Raw genomic sequence first — 911 nt, forward strand, 5'->3', positions numbered from 1 at the left:
GGGGAATCATTATGAAAGACATGACGAGGGATGGATTATTTTAGTGTATTCTAAATATTAAAATCAACTTTAATAAAAGAGCCAACAGTAGATCCACTATTCCAATAAATAAACATCCAAAAAGCGCCAAAATATACTCCATTTAAATTTCATGACATGAATATTAACAAGTATTAGTGATTTTGTTATTACGAGTGCTAACGCAGACAGACTATTTATGTGCCGATGTTTACATTATCGACCGATCCGCCTGTCGATCTCACCATCCACTCTTCCCTCACTCTTGAACAAGACTCCCAGGTACTTGAACTCCTCCACTTGGGGCAAGATCTCCTCCCCAACCCGGAGATGGCACTCCACCCTTTCCCGGGCGAGAACCATGGACTCGGACTTAGAGGTGCTGATTCTCATGACACATTATCTGCATTTCTGCTAGTTGTTTGTGCGCCATGTTGTTCCAGACCGCAGCTAAGTCGCTAACGACGTCAACAGATGAGATTAGTGACAAAGTGGCTCCAAGGAGAGGTACAGGTTCACAAGCAAATTGGTGTACGTTCAAATAAAGCCGTGGTCACTCACCCAATGGCCAAATGCGGTCGCTGACCAAAGCGGTGTGTCACCCACGAGTCAAAAAGTCGTATTATTTTGAAATGTTTTGTTGTGGTGCATCAGAAGCCTCCGTAAACATGCAAGGGGCAAGGGCACAGAGAAGAGCAAACGGCCGTAACAAAGGCCCATCAAAAGATACCGGTGTGGCAGTGTTGTCTGAAATACACTATGTTGCCAAAAGTATTTGGCCATCCATCCAAAAGATGACAATCAGGTGCCCTAATCACTTGGCCCGGTGTATCAAATCAAGCACTTAGACATGGAGACTGTTTCCACAAACATGTGTGAAAGAATGGGCCGCT

This window comes from Entelurus aequoreus, unplaced genomic scaffold, assembly GCF_033978785.1.
Source record: "Entelurus aequoreus isolate RoL-2023_Sb unplaced genomic scaffold, RoL_Eaeq_v1.1 HiC_scaffold_110, whole genome shotgun sequence".
Taxonomy (NCBI): Eukaryota; Metazoa; Chordata; class Actinopteri; order Syngnathiformes; family Syngnathidae; genus Entelurus; species Entelurus aequoreus.